Below are 9069 nucleotides of genomic sequence, written 5' to 3'. Positions count from 1 at the left end.
TTTCAGAGCAGGAGAACTCTAGAACCATTTACTCCAGTCCTTTGAATTTGCAGGCAAGGGATCTGAGGCCCAGAGAGGCTACGTGATGCGTCTGAGGCCACACAATGACGTACTGTAAATGAGAGAACAGTGCTCATTAAAACAGGCAGACCGGCCTGGTCAGGGGTCTGTCACGTAGCTGGTTATGTGTGTAGACAAGATTTAATCTTTGGGAGCCCTAGTGTTCTTATTTGTATACACAGGGATTTATAGGTAGGTAGATAATGGTTTCCGTTCTTCAGGGTTGTTGAGAGGATTAAATGAAATATTGTGTGTAAATGTCTGGTATTTTCTAGGCTCTCACGAACTGGCAGCCACTCTTGGCTGGGGCAGAGCCAGGGAGGAGCCGGGACAGTCCCACAATGGACCCCACCGACGTTCGGTCCATGTCCCGATCCCTGGAGCCTGCCAGGAAGCAGGGGCTTGTTTCACCAACAGTAGAAATTGAGCTGAGCTTGGTCTACACTTCGGTCTGCCACTCACCTCCCCTGTCTCTCATTGATTCCCCTGTAAAACCTCATCACGCTTTAACCACTTTAAAGCACATCCCTTGACTTAGTCATTTCTGTACTTATCCTTAAACTTACCGGGCCATCCATCACCAGGTCTCATTTATCCTTATTTCCAAGGGGAGGTAGGGGGACAGTATCCCCTTGGGGGGCCTCTCATAATGTCAGTGTCCAATGAGCACCAAAGGCCCGCATGGCCCCCCGGCAAGAATGAACCTCCTCTCTTGGAAGAAAGAGGCGGAAGTAGTGAACGGGGTCCAGGGTGGCCACAAGGGGAAGTTTGATTGTCAGGGAAGGGTGGAGTGTGCAATTTCTGGGGTAGATATGACCACAGAGCCCGACGGCGTCAGCCAGAATGAGGCGGCGCAGGCCTGCAGGGCCCCCGGGCACCCTGGCTGGATTCTCTCTCTCCTTCCACTTCTCTTTGCCCACATATGTGGATTTTCTAACTCTGATTCACTTCTTTCCTCTTTTGCAGAAGTCGTTCCTCATTCTCTACATTCCTGAATCTCCCTTTACAACTTTCTCTGGACATATCCTGTTTTATTTTACCCTGGCAGTTGTGTGCATCTTGACCTCCCCAGAATGTCCAAATATTTATTGACAATCAACGCCCAACGGTGTGATTCAGAGAAATATACACTTCTCCCCTCCCTGAAGGAACGGACACGATTCCTGGGACAGCAGATTAACATACATGCAATAATTAGATAAAAACATAAAACCATCTGTATGCTAAGCTGTAAGACCTAAGCTATCAGGGTGTGGAAGGAAGGCTTCCTGGAGGAAGGGGGTGCTGGGTTATGAGGGAGAGGCAGAGAAACAGAGGGCAATATAGATGGGGTGGGGCAGGGAGGTACAGAGCCCTGTGGGGGAAGGGAGGAAAACGCTCCCAGCCTCTCTCCACAGGTCTTCATCTCTAGGGAGCAATCTTTTTCCTTTCTGCCTGTGGTGTGCTGTCTCTGTCCTGCTCTCCTTGTGGGCTTTCATGTTGTAGGTCTCTGCTCTTTGTGTATCCTGCTCCCATCTCCTGGAAATAGACGTTCTTGTTCTAGTCTGGATCCTGGATCTGGACATGACTTTTTACTAAGCAGATTCTCAGAGAGATGGTGACCCCGGGTCGGGGGAACCTGTGGGTGGTGGAGGACCGAGAGACAAAGCAGCCTGGGTGATACAGCACAGATGGAATTTGCCACTGGAGAGCTAAGGACATCCCGAGTCACTGGCCATTCCTTCTGCCTTACTTCCTCACCGTATGGAAGCAGACCCTCTCTGCATGTCTTCTCTGAGTCACCCTGGGCTTCTTCATCTGGCTGGGTGAGCAGTAACGCAGTCAGGCTGCTGGCTTCCTTGGATCGATGGGGGCCCAGAACCCTTCCCAGACTCCCTGTGGAGTTTTGTGGCTGTAAGGGTGGGGAGGGTGGGTGCAGTGTGAGAAGGAGGGGGAGCAGACCTCCTGATTGGGGAGGTCCCAGGGACGGCTGCCTTCCTTTCATCCTCCAGCACAGCTGTTCATGGAGCAGCTTCTTTGGATCTCTTCCAGGATGGGTTTGATGTGACGTTCAGAGATGTCGCGCCTGAGCACGGTCCCGTCTTCAAGGAGCTTGCACTGTAGTTGCTGTCCTGAGCAGCACCCTCTGCCTCCTGCGCAGGCCTGAGGCCACACGGGAGTTTCCACTTCTGCCCACACCAGCCTCCTCATCACAGTTTCTCGTGCCCGCTCCTTTCTGCAGAACACCCTGATCCTCCGTGCCACTGCCCCCGCCCTGTAGGTCCCTTCCGAGTCCTGCCTTCCCTCTCTGGATCCCCACTGTTGCCCCTTTCTCCTGACCTCAGAGAGCCCACCCTGCTTAGGAAAGGCAGCCCCAGGAGACCCACCGCCACCAGGAGATTCCCCTTTCCTCCCTGCCAAGTGTTCAGCTAGACCCGCTTCCTGAGCCAGATGTGTGTGCTCTCGACACGGGGTTCTCTGATGGGTGCCACTGGGACCAGGCAGTCCTGGATCAGTTACCCCGGTGGTCGCGAGCAAATCGTGTTCCCTTCTTAGAGCCTCGGTCAGACAGACACCATGGGTCCTAACCAGATGCGTTCTGCAAAAGGACGCAGATGTGGCCCGAGGACTAGCAGGAAACTCCGAGCAACTTCTTTTACTCCCCAGAGCTTCGGTTTTCTGCAGAGTGGGGAGAACGATGCCGCTTCTGTAACAGTGTTGTTAGGATTAAAAAGATGACACGGATGAGATGACCAACTGCATCTCTCCATAGAAAGACACGAGCGTAGATTTCTGTTGACTCTAAGAGTTGCATCTTTTTTTTCTCTTGTGTGTCCTCTCTGGTTTCCCCTGGTTTCCTGAGGGTAGAGACGCGGTCTCTGGTGCTAGAAGGGGGTTAGCTAACTGGGTCCTCAAGTGAGGAACGCCAAAGGCTCAGCAGGTGCACCAGGCAAGGCCCTCACTGGGCTAGAGAGGCCACCAAGGGCTCTGGCCCATGTCTGGCGCTGGCAGGGCACGACCAGGCCTCCTGCGGATGCCTGACAACGACATTATTACCCAGTTATGAACTTGGATCTAAAGCAGATGCTCCAGGCTGCCAACGGCTGCTGTGCCTTCTACTCCCAGGACCCAGAATTCTAGCATGGCCTCCTCCTGAGTCCCTTGCCTGGGGGGCCATGACATGCCCCCCACCCATCTGTGTCAGGAACTAATAGGGCTGTGTGAGTAAGGGCTGATGTAGGCGGAGCGAGTAACTGTTATTCACATTGCGGCTCTCCCTTGGGGTAGGGAGCAGGGGAGGGGGCTGGGGCTGTGGGGTGAGGGGAGCTGAGATGGCAGATATGAAGCAGTTCAGACCTGACAAAGGGCTCCGGGGCTGGCAGGGCAGACTGGCGTGTGGACTAGGGTCCAGGACAGGAGAGGGACGCGTGATCCAGCCCCCTCTGCACCTCTTCCTTCTCCCCACCTCGTACGACCCTACAGAAAGTGCTGTGAGCAGGGGATTTGGCACAGGTTGGGCAGTCCTGCCCAACACCGCCCCTTCCCCACCCCCCAGCCCTGTGACCACATTGGAGATTGGCCTCAGTCTTGGCCTGTCTTTCTGGGCTCCTTGCCTTTCTTAGAGCCCAGGAGTGTCTTGCATCAAACCTAGGGAGAAACCGATTTGGGAGTGTGAAGTCCAAGGTTGTAGGGTGTGTCCCCATCCGCGTGGAAGCTTGTCATGTGTCCACTTCAAGCTTGCTCCCTGGGCCCACAAAGCCCACTGAAGGGGGCAGGACTTGCCCTCCCATGGTGGACACCCCGTCCATGGTGGACACCCCATCCATAGTGGACACCCCGTCCATGGTGGACACACTCAGACCAAGGAGGGGCATCATCTTCCCACTTCCTGCTTCCACCTTTTGCTGTCCACAGCTCCTGTCCTCTCCACAAATGGCAGAAGTCCTGGCTGGTGGCCAGTCCTGTCTGGACAGGAGGAAACCGGAATGTGAGAAATGGCAGCGGCAGCGGGAGTAATGCGGAACACTGAGTCCTCAGGAGCAGAAATTCCACCGGAAAGAAAACAATATACACGGGACAGACTCACCCACCAGGGTACAAGGGGGGCAAGAATGAGACAGGGCCTTCCTGCGCCAAGCAGGTAAACAACTCCCGGCCTGGGGAAGCCCCACTGTGACCAGTCTCCCAGGTATGGATGCTGGAGTGGAAGGTTGGAGGTTGGGGTCCCGCTTTGGAACAACTGGGAGAAATGGTCTCCTATCCTTTTCTCACCTTCTAAGGCAGATGAGCTCCTATGGGGGGACAACAGCGTCCCCTGCCAAGGTCAGGAGGATCACAGGGAGGCCAAGAGCAGAGCCAAAGTGACATCTGGCAAAGAAGCCCAGCTACGCTGAGGCTGGGACAGCCACAGCCCCCGAATGGCCAGTTGGCTGCTGGAAACCAAGAAAGACAACTCTAGGTTCTAGGGCAGGATTTGCAGAAGCTGGAACTTGTGAGAGCAAAACTGAGGCAAATCTCAGTCCTGGAGAAGCAGCCTGCATCTGGAAGGGACAGAAAGAAACACCCCCAACAGGGCTGCAGTGCCCCAGGACCCCCATCCCAGCTCCCTGCGCTGCTGAGGCTGGAGGAGGGATGGAGGCCGAGCGTCTGGGTTTGTGACTGCCCCTGTTAATTTCTTTAGGCGGATTCTGATCTGCAGATCCATTCTTTTCTAAGGTATTGGGGTCTGCATGCCTTTTCATTAGAGTTTTAGGAAGAGCCCCCAGCCCCAAACTGCAGCAGTACGGTTGGCAAAGGTATGCGGGGCAGCTGCTGCCTGCCAGGCCGAGTTTGCCACTCCTTGCCTTAGTCATTCTGTCCAAGTAGCACTGTACAGATGACGAAACTGACAGATAGATTGGGTCTGTTGCTCAAGGTCACCCAGCCAACAAGAGGAGCCAGTTCCAGTGCCCCCAGCTCTTAAACAGCCTCCATTCTGTTTTTCAGTGGCTCAGCTGTCCCCCATCTGCCCCCCTGCATGCCTGTCCCCTAACCCCCCCAACCCAGGACAGGTCCAGGCCCCTCCCCCACCGTGTGTCCCATTGCTCCCCTGCCCTTCCTTGCGCCTCTGCTTCAGACTGACGTAGCTCTTATCCCCCCCTCCCCAAATCTGCTGCTAAGCGAGGAACTGATTCCAATTCAGGTCCTGACGATCGCCTGTTTTAACCCCCCGAGTTACATCTGCTTTGGAATCGTGACATTCTGTGACATGGTCCAGTGGTTCTCAGCCCCAGGTGCACATTAGTCTCACCCAGGAGCTTTTGAAAAGTCCTGAGACCCAGGCCCACCTCTGATGATCTGAATCTTGAGTCAGAATCCTAGGCTACTGGGGTGTTTTGTTTTACTAGTTTTTCAGGTGCTTCTAGGATTGAGATAATGATCTCAGACCACATGAATGAACGACGTGGAATTCGAGGCACCTGCTGCCCTGGGGCGGCTGTTGGAGGCAGGGTCTTCTCATCACACTAGAAGGAGGCTACCTGACAGGCCGAGGCTGGTCAGCCTTCCCGAGGCCCTGAGCCTGGGTCACTCAGTGACAGGGAGCTGCAGCCTCTGGAGATGGGAGGCGGAGGGGGACTTGCCAGGCTGCCCTTTCACCCATTTGCTCACTGAGCCCTGTTCACGTCTCTGGGCTGGTTTTCTGCTGACCTTGGATGTTAGGCCCGACTCTGAGACGGGTAGAGAAGGCAGAAAGGAGAGGAGAAGCTGGTCCAGAGCACAGAGGGTCTTCACCTTCAGGGCGTGAGGAGCCAGAATACGCCTCGAATGCCTTGAAAGAGCCACCCGTGGAAGGTTCAGGAAGGCTCCCCGGGGAGCTGGCCTGTGAGGCCTAGAAGAGTGATGCTCGTTCTCATCATTGCCGTTTGCAAGCATTCGTGGAGAGCCGTTTTCATTGGGTTTTCTGCCCGTGGCGCACGTAAAGGTGCCGTGGGGTCGGGGGGATATAGGACTCCAGGCCAGGAGGGTTTTAGGGCCCTGTTCTGGAGAAAGACAGGCGTATATAAAGATAAGGAGTTCCAAAGAGGTTTGTGCCAAATGCCTCGTGAGTGACACATGAGATCAGGCATCCAGCCAAGGGCCTCTGGGAGAGGCCTGGGGCAGGCAACAAAGAGTCCTGGGACTCGACCTCTGGGATAGGGCAGAGGGGCACTGGGTTGGGGGTGGGGGGTCGGGAGGGACATTTCAGTCTGGAGAAGAGTCGGGTGGGTAGGGCATAGCTATCTTCTGGGTAGAAGGTTCTGGAAAAGGACACCAGAGAGCAGGCTAGGGGATTTGTTCTCTGTGTGGGAGCCTGGAGGAGACTCCCTGCTCCCTGCTCATCCCCCATCCGCCTGGACCTGCTCTCTTAGTCAGTCCTGTGCTGGGTGCCCCTCCTCCTTCAGCACTGGGGCGGCGATGAGGCCCCCGTTATTCACAGCCTGGACCGACAGCTGGCTCCCTGGGGCATACTCCCTCTTCCCCAGGGTGCAGCCTGGCTCGCCAGCTCACCACCCTGTGGGGCTGGCCCCAGACCCAGACAGCCTCAGTCAGCAGGAGTTTGGGGCCCTGCGAGCGGGGACCTCTTCTCTTCTTCCTCCTGAGTCCTCAGCCCCGTGCTCGCCAGCTCTGTCTAAACATCCGGTGTTCTCGGGAAGCAGAGGGCAATTGTCTTGTTTCCTGGGGCTAGCTCCTTCAGAGGGGACACCAGAGGAATTACAGAGACGCCAACAGAGGGAAATTTGGGGGTCCCCCCTCTGATTCTGAGCTCCTGCCTTAGACGAGTGCTAATGGAAACCATTCTGCTTTGAATGTTTCAAGTGTCTTGCCCTGAATCGAAACTCATGGAACGGGGCTCAAGGGGCCTTTGTCCCCAAGTCCTCATCGTGCCAGGAACTGACCAAACTTTGTTGTGCTGTTGTCTGCCTGCAATAGCACTTTACCCAGGGAAGTGAGGGCGGAGGGGAGGCTGCAGCTAAGCCCAGATGGAAAGCCCCTGCCTTGGGAACTCCCTCTTATCACTTCTGAGAATCCCAGGGGACTTGTAGGTGAGGGAAGAGGTCATGTTGTGTCTAGCACTTGGGGCTGGTTTCCGGGCTGAATCAGGCCCATGGGCAGCACAGCAGGTGGACCTCACAGGGCTGCCCCTCCTGGTCTGGAGCGGAGGCTCCTTGCCCTCCCTTTGCAACACGGCTTTCCTGCCCGGTGGGCCATTAGTTCTGCGGCTGGACGGGAGTGCGCGTTTGTGGGCGGCAGAGATGGGCATCTGCCAGGCCTGCGTTAATTGCAGGGCCTCTTTGAGTCTCTCAACAAGCCAGTTCATGTAGCGGGAAGATCAGCAGAAGTGTGGGTGAAAGAGAAAACCCGGAAGACATTCATAATGGGGACAGGATCTCGAGATGCCACGTCTATTCCCGCTCCATCTGTTCCAGCTGATTTCTCCCGCTCGTCTCTTGCCCCAGCAACGTCCTGCCTCCTCTGGTTTTCTTAGTGACTCCGCTGTCCACAGCAGCTTGGGTTCCCTCTTTCCCCACAGCCTCCCCAGCCTCCTGCAGGCGACCCTAAGCTGCCTCTCCCCCGAACTTGAACACTCTCACAATCAGACTCCCACAGTCAGACACACCAGTCAGCACCGGATGCATCTCCAACTGCATGGCGTGTGTCCATTGTGTTTTCCCTACGGGCGTGTTTGCCGTCTAGAGGTAGGAAGCGTTTGGGTCTACGCTTTCCTCCTCTGTCCCTTCACACTGCCCCACATGACAGCCAAGCACCTTGAAGTCAACATCGCCTTCTGAGAATTCAATTAGGAAGAAACTCAGTTTAGGAGAGGATATTAGCCCTCTGTAGAAATTACCTAGGAGACTGTCTGTCTGTGAATATCCCAAATCCAATTAAGGAGACCTGGGTGAAACCTCAGAGGGTCAGATAAGACTGTGATTGCATTTTGGCGAAGTAACTGCATTGTCTTCTGCCTGAGGGAAAATGCCAACAGGAGGGGAAAGTTCCTCCTCATTAAAAAGGGGGCATCCAGGGCCAGCCTGGTGGCACAGCGGTTAAGTGTGCACGTTCTGCTTTGGCGGCCTGGAGTTCGCCGGTTCGGATCCCAGGTGCAGACATGCCACCACTTGGCAAGCCATACTGTGGTAGGCATCCCACATATAAAGTGGAGGAAGATGGGTGCGGATGTTAGCTCAGGGCCAGTCTTCCTCAGCAAAAAGGGGAGGATTGGCGGCAGATGTTAGGTCAGGGCTAATCTTCCACAAAAATAAATAAATGAATAAAAGGGGCATCCAGGGGGACCCAACTCGGCTCTGGGTCTTCAGGCTGTGCAGAAGAGTTGGTGCCCTGTCCTGCCAACATCAGGGGCCAGGCCATGGGACAGGTGTGTCCCGAGGCGCGTGGATGCCTCAGGCTGTCATCCAGCCATTAAAATTCCAACCCCTGGCCTTGTTCTGATTCTATGCTCAGTAATTACATTCTGAGGCCCCAGGAGAAACGTGTCCAGGTGTCTGGGGACAGTGCCTCTGTCTGTCAATTAATAAGCCAGGATGCTGGTTCCGTATGCTATTCCTTGCGCATCCAGGTCATGTTCGTTGTCCCCAAGACTGGTTTGTCCATGGCGCGCACAGGTAGTCGAGAACCAGGTGCTGGGCTGTGATGAAGAACCACGATAAAGCCACTCCTCTGGGTGACCAGCCGCCTGTCCCCGCTGGCCATGTCTTCCCCCAGCATTCTTGCATTTGCTGTTTGCACTGGTTACTTAGAGCCGGGGCCCAATAAATACTTTCTGCACGGTAGACTGATTGATTGGTGCATGGGGTGGAAAGAAACAGCCCAGCGTGGGGTTTGGTCTCCAGAAGGCACGGGGAGAAGGCCCAGAGTCTCAGGGGCAAGGGGAGGAATCAATGAGTGGACGTTGACTGACTGCCATGTGGAGAGGTGGACAGGGCATGGAGGCACTCCTGGGGCGCTGCACCTCGCCCACACCCAGCGTTTGCCCTTGGGGGACAGACT

Source organism: Equus asinus, chromosome 14 (genome assembly GCF_041296235.1).
Source record: "Equus asinus isolate D_3611 breed Donkey chromosome 14, EquAss-T2T_v2, whole genome shotgun sequence".
Taxonomy (NCBI): domain Eukaryota; kingdom Metazoa; phylum Chordata; class Mammalia; order Perissodactyla; family Equidae; genus Equus; species Equus asinus.
This window is presented reverse-complemented; position numbering follows the sequence as displayed.